Source organism: Onychomys torridus, chromosome X (assembly GCF_903995425.1).
Source record: "Onychomys torridus chromosome X, mOncTor1.1, whole genome shotgun sequence".
Classification (NCBI taxonomy): domain Eukaryota; kingdom Metazoa; phylum Chordata; class Mammalia; order Rodentia; family Cricetidae; genus Onychomys; species Onychomys torridus.
In genome coordinates this window covers 3,092,480-3,106,379 of record NC_050466.1, presented here as the reverse complement: position 1 = coordinate 3,106,379, position 13,900 = coordinate 3,092,480, and positions in this window count along the sequence as shown.

The window sequence follows — 13,900 nt, the reverse complement described above, 5'->3', positions numbered from 1 at the left end:
AAAGCCAGAGTTGGTTGCAAAACATAAAATGACCTGACAAAACACTCACACATTATTCTCTTCTGAAGGAAAAAACAGACTAATATGACCCAGTATTTTTCATCCTAATGACTATAATTAACTAACCAAGCTGAGCAGAGACTTGGAATTCATCTGAGAAGATAACCAGTGGCAGCCTTAGGAAAGTGGAGGCATGACAAATTTGTGAGGTGGGTCATGTAGAAGCAGAGAGGAAAAAAAGCTGAGGGCATCTAAATTTTAATTTAGCATCTGAAAGTAGGTCTCAAAATGGAAATGGTGCTTTACCATCTAGAAGCAGATTTTTATGGATTCCTTTGCTTTCTGGAGTGATTTACTGCATGGATCTCTCCTAGGTCAGTGTGGCAGTTACTCCATGTTTAAGCCAAGAGCAGTTCACTAACAATTTTTACTCAGATTCATTACTCTTCTGTCTAGCTGCCAGCCTTTTTTGCATGACTAGAAGTAAATCTAATATTGTAATAATTTGTTGTTTAAACTGTTCGTTATGATTTTTGCCTTTTGTTTATTTGGTATATAATCCATAGCTCCCTTAGGAAAATGTGTCAGATATGCTTGGATTGCTTTGTAAAAATACTTTAGAATTAATTATGCTTTCTGTTAATTCAAATCTATTCTAACGTGCATTAAATAATATTTGTAGAGATGTATTGAAGTTGGCTATTGGTCCTGGAAGTTACAGTAACAAAGTGATCAATACACTTGAAAAAAGAATTTAAGGTTTGACATTCTTTGAGTGGAAATACAAAGTGTGAGAACGTGAATACCAACTAAGTTGTTAACTAGACCAAACTTTTCATTTTATAGAAAACCAATTTTCAGAGTGTTTCAGTAACTTTATTCTGGGACATTCAGTTCTTAGATAATTTAAGTCCTCATTCCACCTTATTATGGTAATAAAGTTGTCTAGAAACGTGGACTTGATGTATTTATTCTAAATAAAATTAGAGTTAATATTTGGGCTTTACCATTTTTATTTAGAAATAACTTAAACTTACATAATGGAATATATTACACACAACTCTCTATACCAGTGGTTCTCAACCTTCCTAGTGCAAATCTCTGTGTTTTATGATGGTTGTAGGTGACCCCTGCAAAAGGATCGTTTGACTCCCCCAAAAGGGGTCAAGACCCACAGGTTGACAACTTCTTCTCTATGCCTTTATATGAGAATTATTAGCATTTTCACATTTGTGTTATGTGTGCATGAATCCTCTTATAAAATCATGGTACAGTACAATACCAGCCAGCACGAAAAAGGTGGAGTCTGGTAACATATGCCAATAATCTTAACACTCAGGAGACTCTGTCTCAGAGAGAGAGAGAGAGAGAACCATTCACCTAGATCAATGTTTAATGCAGTAGCTCTCAACCTGTGAGTTACAATCCCTTCGGGGGAGGTCAAATGACCCTTTCACAGGGGTCACCTAAAACAATCAGAAAACGCAGATATTACATTAGGATTCATAACAGTTGCAAAGTTACAGTTATGAAGTAGCAATGAAAATAATTTTATGGTTGACGGGTCACCACAGCATGGAGAACTCTATTCAAGGGTCACAACACTAGGAAGGTTGAGAACCCCTAGTTTTGTGGACATTTTCCCTTATCACTTCTTGGCCTTGTGGGTAAGATCAAGTAAAGATGTTCCCATTGGCACATTAGTGGTATGTTGGTTATGGAGGCAACAATCTGCCTTCTACAAGGCCTGCTCCACAGTAGTGATTTCATACCTCGTTTTGTAAACTTGGTCAAAAGTTCACAACTGGGGAGATTGTAGGCCTAGTGAGGAAACTATGCTGTTTATGGTTGTGCTATCAAGCCGCCTTCTAAACATTTGTGTATACACATAGATTTGTGTTATCTCAACTTTGGTCAGAGAAGCTTCATTTTGCAGTAGGTTGCAGTTCATGCAGAGCTTCCTAACTGGTCAAAGTGCTTAGTATAAGTAACTGGGAGTGCTCACCTGTGGATGAATCATCTCTCTCTGTTCCTCCTGCTCCTCCGAGGCTCAGGGAACATTGGAAAAGGGAGACAGCAAGAGTGTGAGCGCTGCTAAATGAGGGGAGAGGTGCGAAAGGCTGACTTCTCGACTGGCATGGCTTTTGCATATATTAACTCACAACAGCTGTGGCTATTTGCACATGCTCAAGAAGGTTAAAAGCCCGGTGTGTATGGGGGAGGGGTCCTCAAAACTTCACCCTTGGAAGGGGAGCTATTGGCATTTGTTGGATGCTGAGGGAGGGACAGTCACTCTCATTTGGGGACATGGGCTAATGGTAGGTTGCACAGGCCCAAGTGGATGGCTCCATACTCATGTGGGCAGCATTAATTACACTCAGGAGGTTATTTTTCATAAAAAGAAAGTGAGGACATGAAATTGAGAGGCAGCTAGAGTAGGGAACACTAAGCAAGTTGGAGGTAGGTAGATAGTGGTGGATAAATGTGATCAAAATGCATTGTATAAATGCATGAATGTTAAAAAAATAAAAATAATCCTTAAGAAAACACAAAACAAACCCATGGTTCAAATATTTAGCACATCTGACATTGACACAATTCTATAAATTATATAATATAGAGTTAACATTCGGGTTCTGTCAATGGTAACAAAAATGTTTTTCTAGAGCCAATCAATGTTTAATAACTGTATGTAGCAATCATGTTTCTCTAGCCAATTTTAATAAGGATTAATTCTTAGCCTTGTGTTTTTTGAAGCACAGATGTTCTTGCTGAGTACAGGCCAGCTGATTTTATAGACTGTGTCTCATATGATTGTGTTATATTTCACTATGATTAGATTTGGATTATGTGCTCTTCTGACATAATGATGATATAAATGTTTTTGTGTCTATCTCAGAACGTCATATTAGGTGGCACATGACACTGGTTTGTCTATAAATTGTAATGATAATTTTAACATTTGTGGAAGTGGGAATCTTCCCGGTGTTTTAGTAGGTTAATTTCAACAGAACATGAAAAGCAAAGAGGATTACATGGAAAGAGTTCCTATTGTGTACCTGATCTGCAGAGATCCTTGGCATAACTATGCTTAGGAGTCATTTCTTAGAGAAGGCGGTGTAATGCAGACCTTAGCTTTTGAAGTTTCTTTAGGCCTCTTCTTCTCACCAAATATTATAGTATGCCATATTTATATGATGTAAATTTTGAAAGAGCCTAATTCTCTTTTTTTTATTTTTATTTTTATTTTCAAGACAGGGTTTCTCTGTGTAGCTTTGTGCCTTTCCTGGATCTCGCTCAGTAGACCAGGCTGGCCTCGAACTCACTAAGATCCACCTGGCTCTGCCTCCCGAGTGCTGGGATTAAAGGCATGCACCACCACCGCCCGGCACTAATTCTCTTTTTTAGTAAGTAATGATTATGTAGTTATTCTTTTCCTCTATAAGAATTCAAAATCTGAATCACATAAGTTGGATGACATCCTAACCAGAGATAATTATTGATAAGTTGCAGGGATGTTTGATTATCAAGTTTAAATTTAAGTTTACTTATGTGTCCTCGAGGGAGTTATTTCCAAAGGCTTTGTCTATGATTTCACTCCCTTGCCCTTTCTTGTGTTGAGGCAACTGCTGAAGTAGATGGGGTCTTAAGATGATAGACAAAGTTGTGCTGGGCATGATGCTACAAGCCTGTAATACTACCTACTAGGGTGGTTAAGGTAGGAGGGTCACAAGTTCAAGTCCTGCCTGGGATACAGTTAGTTCAAAGACAGCCTGAAAACTCGGTGAAATGTTTTCTTAAAATAAAAAAGAGGTGTAGGAATATAGTTTAGTGTTAGATTACTTGCACTCAGTCTTAAGTTCAATCCCCAGTACCATGAATAAACAAAATGCAAGGCTATAGTTATCTTCCTCAAGCAAGGCATCATTCTCTGATGGAGTTCTTACTTGTTAAGCACCTGCCTCTACCCTCTGATCTTTCTCCAACCAATCTGGAATAAACTTGTTGCTTTTTAAGTTTCTTTGAGTTGGTGGGAATATTCATTCTTGATCACTGGAATATAAAAAGAAAGGTGAAGACATACAAGACATGCAAAGCCTTCAAGTGGGAAATCCCAACCACTTTGGGAGCTAATCAGAAACTACCAATAGAATGAAATTATATGAAGCAGTCAGTTTCCAAATATTTCCAGATCTGCTTTCCAAACTGCCAAGTGATTTAATGATGAATTACTGTTGGGTATAGACCTCCTCACACTGTTTAGAAAGACATGGTTTGAAAGGACTTTCATTAATGAACAACCTGCTACCTACTTTAGTTTCTCAATTAGAAATCAGAGTAATTTTACATAAGGAGATACCTTACTTTGGTCTTCTGGTTGAGTCAATAGAAGTTAGCTTGAAAACAATAAAAACACACTTGAACTGGCAATGTGTGAGCTCATGGACATGAGACAGGAGCTCACAGAGGAAATGCTGGGCCTCATGGGGGGGGTGAGCTAGAAAGGAGTTCTTTATCTAAAACTTGCCTGGAGCGAGTCACTTACATTACTTCCTGTCTTTTCACCCTAAATCTCCTCAATTTATGACTCAGTCACACACTGCATATCTACTTTCTATCTGTTTTCTCTCTGACTCAGTCGTTCTTCTCATTTCCTGAGAAAAATGAGTCTGCTAGAACTGGAGGTGATGCTTTTAGTGTGCTATTCTAAAAATAGATTCTGAGAATAGGAATTGGATGTAAGTAGCTTATTTGGGTGTGGGGCTGGTTCTGATCAATTATCATACAATAGGTGGCTTACATAACAGAAATTCATTCCTCATAATTCTGAAAGGTGAAAGTCAGAGATCAGGGTGCCATTAGAGTTGGGTTTAGGACAGAATGTGTCCTGGTTTGATGATGGAAACATTATTGCTTTATCTCTGTGTAACAGAGAACAGAGCAAAGGGAACTAAGCTATTTCCTGTCTTGTATTGACCCTAAAGACGTAATTACCTCCCTAAAGCTCCTTCTCCAAATATCATCATACTGCCATTTCCTGGCCCAGCACCTAAGTTGCCCTAGCATACTTCCATAGCCAGAATACGTCATAAGTAAGAGGTAGGCCTTCTAGTAAGATATCTGTGGTAATATGAGGACAAATAATTGCCCGCTGAAGCTGCAGATTTCTCCTGAGTAATCAAAGTTTCTCTGGATGGAACGTTAACTATAATTGATGCTATAGGTAGATACATAAGGAAAGCAGTGTGTCCAGGAGGGAGGCAAAGGGTATCTAGTCCAACACCTCAGTAATAGCTGTATGCAAGCACTTCCCAAGGGTAGGTATTGTGACAAAATTGATGCCTTCAAATCTGTTTGCTAGACAAATGGATGGAACTAGAAAATATCATCCTGAGTGAGGTAACCCAGACTCAGAAGGACAAACATAGTGTGTACTCACTCATAAGTGGATAATAGAAGTAAAGCAAAGGATAACCAGACTCCAACCCACAGCTCTAGAGAAGCCAGCTAGTAAGGAGAACCCTAAGAGGGACACATGGAATGTCCTGGGAAGGGGAAATAGATGAGATCTCCATGAGTAAACTGGGGATGAGGGGTGGACAATGGAAGGTGAGGAATAGAGGATGAGAACATGAGGAAATGGGATGGTCGAGCTGGAGCAGGGATGGAGTGGTGGAGCAGATACTATGATGGAGGGAGACCTCATGGGGATAGGGAGAAGCCTGGTGCTAGGGAAGTTCCCAGGAATCCACAAGGATGACCCCAGCTTAGACTACTAGCAATAGTGGACAGGGTGCTGTACTGGCTTACTCCAGTAATCAGATCAAGGAATACCCTAACTGTCATCATAGAGCCTTCATCCAGTAACTAATGAAAGCAGATGCAGACATCCACAGCCAAGCATCAGGCTAAGATCCAGGAGTCCAGTCGAAGAGAGGGAAGAGGGATTCTGTGAGCAAGGGGCATCAAGATCATGATGGGCAAACCTACAGAGACAACCAAACCAAACTAGTGGAAACTCATGAACTGAGGACCAAAAGCTGAAGAGCCTCCATGGGACTGGACTAGGCCCTCTTCATAAGGGAGACAGTCATGTAGCTTGATATACTTAAGGGTTCCCCTGGCAGTAGGATCAGGATCCATCCCTGGTGCATGAGCTGGCTTTCTGGAACCCACTACCTATGATGGGACACCTTGCACAGCCTTGATGCATGGGGATAGTCTTGGACCTGCCTCTCCTGAATGTACCAGGCTCTGCTGACTCCCCATAGGACACCTTGCCTTGATATATATATATATATATATATAAATTTTCTATTCATTTTACATACCAACCACAGATCCCCCTCTCCTTTCTCCTCCCAACCCCCAAGCCTTCTCCCCAACCCACCCCCCATTCCTACCTCCTCCAAGGCAAGCCACTAAAGTATTGTAAATTACATGTAATAATTTTTCTTAATCACCCTTTGGTTGAAGGGATAAACAAATGAACCCTTTTAATTTCCCCTGGGCTACAAACTAAATGAGACACAAAGCAGAATAGTAAAATAGATAGGAATAAAATCTCAACTTTATCACTCCAAGAATGAACTGTAGAGCAAAATTGGACCCAATAATACTGTAACTTCAAAATTTCCTTCCTTAAGCATACACCAATACGAACTCCTACTTCCTGGGGAATAGCATATCATTCCCACAAAAGTTAGACTGCATGGATGAGACAGAGAGAGAGAGACAGAGACAGAGACACAGAGAGAGAACTGTGTGTAAATTGGATCTTTGTATCTTTAGGAGGAAGAATGAACCAGAGTAAGAAGGGAATAGAATTTATTTGTGTGGCTAAAACTTGTGAAAGATAAAAACAGGAGGAAGCAAGTTAGGCAAGGAACGTCTTTAAATATGTTATCATTAAAGGAAAGAAAAGTAGAGCAGAATTCAACAGGGAGCAGGAGCTTTCACTGCATATTTGGCAAGGTTTTAGAGTAAACCATGCCTTTAATGGAGTCTTGCATTAGCAAAAAAAAGAGAACCAGATTCTGGAGTTTTTGCTGTATTTAGCCACTGATCGTACTGTCCAAGAAGAATGTGGCCTTCAAAATCTCAAGGCTGTCAAGTAACTATGTTTTTCCAGTAGAGCGGTAAGCCTGACTTGATGGTGATCTGAATGGCAAGCTTTCATGCCTGGCATGCATACCTACCTGTGTTTTTTCCTACTGCCTGTGATTTAAAAGTTACTTCACTACTACTGCAAAGGAATGTAAAAAAAGTTCAGCGAGAACCTGGAAGTGTTGTCCTCATGATTGTCTTCCTCAGAAAATAAAGTGGAATACAGATTAAAGGAAAGTCCCTTAGGGAAACCAGAAGCATAAGAAATAATCCCATTTACTTGTGTAAGATGGAGAATCAAAGGCAATGCAAGATGGAAAAGAAGGTAAGTGGTGAGGGAAATGGAGTCAATGGTGTCCATTGGCTAAAGGAAGGAGAGACAGTGGATGGGCACTAAGATAAAGGTAAGAGAGGAAAATCACTGTATCAGGACAGCAAACTTGGGAGGACATAAATGTTATTTAGACATTTTTGGAAGAACTAGGATATATACCCCTTCATTTTCACTGTAGAATTTTATCAAAATCTTTATTGGTTTCAAAGATATCTATGAGAGTGGAAATTTTTGAAGATTTTGTCTTACATTTTCTTTATCGTGTATGTACATGCACATGCCCTCATCATGGCACATAAGTAAAGGTCAGAGCACAACCTGCAGATGTCAGTTCTCTCTCTACCATATGGAGCCTGAGGACTGAACTAAAAGCATCAGGCTTGCTAGCAGGTTCCTTTACCCATAAAGCCATCTTTTGGGCTTGCAAGTAGATTCTTCACAGGAAATTCTGAGAGATTTTGACATTTTTACTAAATGTATAGGCCATGTGGATGAATTAACTAGCCCAAACAGTAATGTACCCTAGTTGTGCATGAAGATGAAGCCCATGCTTTCCACTACAAGGCTTAAACTGCTTTAAATGGCACTGATTTGCAAAGGCAATGAAACAGCCCAAGAAGTTGTCCCTGAACATGCTGTGTGTGCACCGTGTGCAAGCCTGGTGCTTGTGGAGTCCAGAAGAAGGTGTTGAATCCCCTGGAACTGGAGTTATAGATGGTTGGTCTCTGCAAGAGCAGCCTGAGACTGCTGAGTCCCCAGCCCAAAATTCTTCAACTTACATTTACTCATCTACTTAACATTATGGAGAAGAAAATAGGTTATTTTGTACAAGACCAATTTTACTTATTCAGAAAAATTCTCATAATAGAATTTTTATTCATTAAGTTGTTACCTCATTAATATTCTTTGGGACAAATCCAAATGTAACAAATGCTATTTGTGCCTCATCATATCCATTTGACATTTACCATGTCCATACATTCTGCTCAATGTCAAGATGCCAGTTTCTGGTGTCCTTTCTGTGATACCTTTATCTGGACACTAGAGCTCTCTCTGCCCCTCCCCCAAAGCAGCCATGAACCAGTAACTGAAGAAATTACTGGATAATTTTCCCTGTCTCTCTCATCACGGGTGACAAATCTGAGGGAAACTTGGCTCATTTTTCCATTATCTGATTTACTTCTGGATTTCCTTGCTGATATTTCCTGGATTATCTACCAGGTAAGTACTTGCACTTAAAATTGTTATCTCAGAGTCTTTTCTAGAAAAACATAAACCAAGATCTAGTGCTTGCAAAGCAAATTTCTGATTGGAAGTTTATTTTCTCTAGAGGTCAGTTTCTGATAAAAACCATGCAGAGAATCCGTACTGGTTGTTTGCATTGGAAATATTGTTGGTGAGAGTCAGTCCTCTTGGACCAGAGCTGACAAACTATAGTGTGTGGGCCAGATCTAGGTCAACCAGTGTTTATATACAAGAAAGCATCATTGCAACAAAGACACACCTTCGTATTGTCTGTGGTTTCCTCACACTATAATGGCAGAGTTAAATAGTTGTAAAAAAAAATTGCAAAGCAAACACGTTTTAAAATATATATACTTTACAGAAAATGGTTGTTTATCTCTATCATTTAATCTGCTTACCCTTAAATTCACTAAGGAAAAAGAAACCCACAGCTTTATAAATATAAATGTCAGAACTTGTGGCAGTGACGTCTCACTAAGTGGCAGACCAGTGAAACTCTCAGCTTGAAATCCAGTCTGGTAACTCACTGTTTAATACCTTCTGGCTTTCGATAATGGCATGCTGAGAACCATGGTGTGGTAATTAGGGCAGTAGGAATTAGGAAACATGGGCGGGAAAATTGAAAATGCCTTTTTTGTGTGTGAGACAGGATCTCACTATGTAGCCCTGGCTGGCCTTGGACTTACTAAAGTGTTTCTTAAAAATAGATTCCAATAGTCATTAGAGAGGCTTCCTCTGAAAGCTAATGGAAGCAGATGCAGAGACCCACAGCCAAACATTAGGCAGAGAGAGAACTAAAACTTGAGATCTCCTTTGGGTTCCTCCCCTTGAAAGTCAAGAAACCCTGTGGAAGAAGGAGTGGAAGAATAGTTTGAGCTAGAAGGATCAAGGACACTACAAGAACACAGCCCACAGAATCAACTAACCAGGGCTCATAGGGGCTCACAGAAACTGAAGGATAATCATGGAGCCTGCATAGGTCTGAGCTTGGTCCTCTGCATTTATGTTAGGTTTTTAGCTTGGTGTTTCTGTGGGACTCCTAATATGGTTGTGGGGGTCTCTCTGACTCTTTCACCTGCTCTTGGGACCCCTTTCCCCCTACTGTGTTACTTCATCCATCCCTGACATGAGGGTTCGCCCATAGTCTTATTGCATCTTTTTATGCCATATTTAGTTGATATCACTGCTCTTTTCTGGAGGGAAATGGAAGAGAAGTGGATCTGGAGGAGAGAGAAGGTAGGGGAACTGGGAGGAGTGGATGGATGAGAAACTGCAGTCAGGATATATTATATGAGAGAAGAATAAATTAAAAAACAAATAAATTGGGGTTCTTCACTATACTTGAAAAATGTTTCTTTACAAAAATCTTCTATTTTACTTTCAATCTAGTTCTTGCTAATCACCCTATAATATTCCTTCTAAGCTCAGTAATAATGAATTAATTTGAAATTAATAGACCAGTTTTTTAATATATATAATCCTAAAATGTGCTGTTCTTCTAGCTAGTTGGAGCTTTTGTAACAGTTTCTACACTTACTCGTCAAACTTGTTCTGTGTATAGTAAGTATGTGCTCAGAAAAATTACTTGGCTGCTCCACATCCACCATCAAGTCCTATAGATGATGCAATGTAGTAATCAAATGAGAAGCATATGTCAAATATGAAATGACATCACTTATCTTTAGAGTGTTAATATAGGTTTCACAAATGCTAACACAGTGCATGAAATCTTTAGTCCTGCCCATGAAATCTTGTTGTCAGATATTTAATTGAAAGAAGTCTCTAAGTCACTAATTTAATAATGAAACTAGTAAAGAAAGAATGGCTATGACCCATTTTATAAATTAACTGGATTAGATGAACTGCATATGCATATCTAGGAAATCCTTCTTGACAGACTAGTTACTAAAGCCTTGGTTTTTGCTTTGTCAGTCACAATTTAATTGGGAGAAAAAAATGGGTGACCCAGTAATGACAGTCTAGGGTAGGGCATACGGTGACATTAGAATGAGCAAGCTGCTGTTATGTGTATTATCTCCACACCTCATATCTACTCATTGTTTGAAATGCTGTGATCTGATCTTATTTTAGACTAACTTCAACTTTCCATTTTATTGATAACATATAGATGAAGAGCTAAAGAGAGCTAAATATGCATGTTCTTTGTACTCAAGGACTCTGTAGCCTATTAAGGAGCAAAAATGTGAAGGAAAAAAATAAAGTCAGAATAACAACAACACAAAAGTGAAGGTATTCAACTGTATTTGACGATGAAGATTCCTGGCAGCAGAATCTGAGATAAGGATGTATTGAAGGAGTGCACTCAGGAGAAACATATACAGCAGAGTAGCTCAGGGGTAAGGGAGTGATTTTAGGCAATCCCTAACCTTAGCCTGATTGAAAAAAAAGAGTACGGCACACAAACCTCATTGTTTTCGTAGCTCTGTGTTACTTGGCCTCTTACTGTTCCAGTTAGCCAAGGGTAATCCTGAGAAGGTTACAGGCATGAACAATCAGCTGCAGTTCTCACGGGCAGCTGGGCATTTGGATGCCCTGTTTATCAAGTGGCTCTGGGCAAAGCACCAACCTCATCTCCTAAAAGAAACTAGGTTACGTATTCATCTCTTTGGTCCATCCAACATCTGAGCACCTTTCCTATTGAAAGAAACACATCAAGACAAATGAGAGAAACAGGGCCCACTCCATATCACGCTTCTTATTTTTTTGATTTGGTTCTAAAATTTTCCGAGAATGCTACTGGATAGCCTTCTAAAATTTCCTTTTTGTTTTGTTAAGTCAGCATCGAATTTTGCACAGTTTTAACTGTATGGTCAACAAACTATAGTTTGAAATTCCCTAGACAGCTGGAAAATAACAATGACATCTGAATTTACACAATTTACCCAGATGCACCTTCACACAAGTACTAGGCCCAATAAGTAACATCTTACAGCGACTTTAAAAACTTTTACTAAGTAATAATTGGTCAAGCTGAGTATAGTTTATGTCTCTAATCCCAGCACTCAGAAAGTAGGGGCAGGAAGACCACTGGCAGTTCATGTCCAGCATGGGCAAAAGAGTGAAGTCCTATCTCAGAAAACAAAACAGAATAGTTATTCATCAAACACACACACACACACACACACACACACACACACACACACCCCACACACATTTTTTGGTCTAATAAAAAGCTGAACAGCCAAAAGCTAGGCAGAGGAAGAATAGATGGGGTTGGTGTGCAGAGAGAAAAGGGGAGCAAGCCAGCCAGCCAGCCAGCCATGGATGAAGCAGGAAAGCAGGACAGACAGTATGTAGATGAGGTAAATGAGCCTCAGGGCAGCACATAGATTAATTTAAATGAGTTAATTTAAATTTAAAAAAAAAAAAAAGCTAGCTAGAAACAAGCCCAAGCTAAGGCCGAACATTCATAATTAATAATAAGTCTCAGTGTCATGTTTTGGGAGCTGGTGATCCAAGAAAGCTTGCTACATTTCATTTTATATAATTTCAATAAATATCCTATAATAATTCAGATATTTGACGTATTTTGTATGTCACATTCACAGAAATTACAATTGGATCCTCTAGATTAAAATGTTTACATATTTCAGCAAGTCAATGTGTTGACTTTCTTTGTAGCCTGTCTCTCATTTTGCCTTCATTGAGGACCACCAGTCATCTAATTGAGGGCAACCAAGTGGAACTATACCTCACTAGTCCTTATTGACAGGTCCTAAATAGTTGCATATTCATCACTGAGGCTGCTTAAGGTGTACTCATTTTTGAGTCATTACAATCTTTTCCAATCGTGTTTCTTACTGTGGGACATTTAAATTGTATTAATATGTAAAGAAAGCTACTGCCTTTAGTGGGGAGAAGTAGGCTTCTATTTTATCTGTATTTCCACATATGTGTTTAATATTACTTTGGTTTATATGTATTACATATGATATTAATTTTACCATGTGCACTAGGAAATTTATTCTATTTTATCTTGTGGGATAATTTAATTAATTTATTTGTATTTGTCTTAATCTTTTAAAAGGTTTTTATTTATGTGTATGTCATTGGATACCCTAGGGGAAGAGTTATAGGCAGTGTGAGCCACATGCCATGGATACTGGGAGTTGAACTGGGGTTCTCTGCAAGAACATCAAATGCTCTTAACAGCTGAGCCATCTCTGCAGCCCCTGAAAGTTTAGTTTTGTATAATCTTTATTGAGAACTAAAGCCCCAATTTAAAATAAATTTTAGAAATATAAATATACCTAAATGAAAAACACTACAAAAAGAAACACCCATTTTGTTGGTTTGTCTTTTAAGCTAAATAGATATTCCTTTAACAAAACGTATTGGGTTCTGTGATATGTTATGCACCACCATTCTCTCTACTGGTTCTGCTGCAGCAGATAAGCATAACTACTCAGGTTTTCCTCTCTTCTTCACCTGTGCAACTCCACCTGTCCTTCAATTCAATGCCACTTCCCCAGTAGGTGTTTCTCAACTCCTTAAGAAGGATTTCTCCTTCTCCGTGCTTACTTCTTTAAATCTCACCATATAGATGATTTGAGATTTGCCAGGGCAGTGAGATTTTCAAAAGCTACATGTTGAATCTTAAGGAGATTTATATATTTTAGTTACAGCATTATCGGTAGCCTTCATGGAGTTCCTTTTGCTCATTCTCTTCCCACCATCGACTACCAACTCCTGTCCCTTTCATCTAATGTCAATGGGGGTCAGAGTTGGCACTTCAACTTTCTGTCCTTGTACATTTTAGAAGCAAAAAGAAGCTCAGGCTAGAAGCAGGGGCGTCAGGCAGCCTGAGTTGGAGATTATATACAAAGAGTTCTAGGGGAGAAAATAGAAACAAATAGGAGGAGATCACTATGGAAAACTGCCACAGCAATATTTGCCTACAGTCTCCAGTTTGAGACAGTGGGAATAGTAAAGTACCTTTCCCAAATCTGGCACCCGACAGGCCAACAGCATTAAGGCTTTCCTTTGAAAGCATGCAGGGCAGATTTTTTTTTTTCATTTTACATACCAATTATAGATCCTCCTCTCTTCCCGCCTCACACCTCCCAGCCTTCCCCCCTTAACCCATCCCTCCATTCTCTCCTCTGACAAGGTAAGGCCTCCCATGAGGAGTCAGCAGAACCTGGTACATTCAAGTAGAGAAAGGTCCAAGCCCCTGCCTCTGCATTAAGGCTA